Consider the following 256-nt stretch of genomic DNA (forward strand, 5'->3'; position numbering starts at 1 on the left):
TCATATAGATATTCAGATATTCAGTCTTGCGAAACAAAATCAGAGATTTCATGAGTTGTGCTAATGGTCTCCAGTTATTTATCGGTAACCAATAAATCTGATATGGAAATTTTATCAACATCTGGAATTCAGTATTTTGTACATAACAAATATTCACTGGCAGTCCCAATGCAAAATGTATTTATTCAAGGGTACATTTCATTTGAAATCCTATATGTGCACATTAAAGTAACGATTTCAAATATAATAACGTAAA

Source organism: Penaeus monodon, chromosome 31, assembly GCF_015228065.2.
Source record: "Penaeus monodon isolate SGIC_2016 chromosome 31, NSTDA_Pmon_1, whole genome shotgun sequence".
Lineage (NCBI taxonomy): Eukaryota > Metazoa > Arthropoda > Malacostraca > Decapoda > Penaeidae > Penaeus > Penaeus monodon.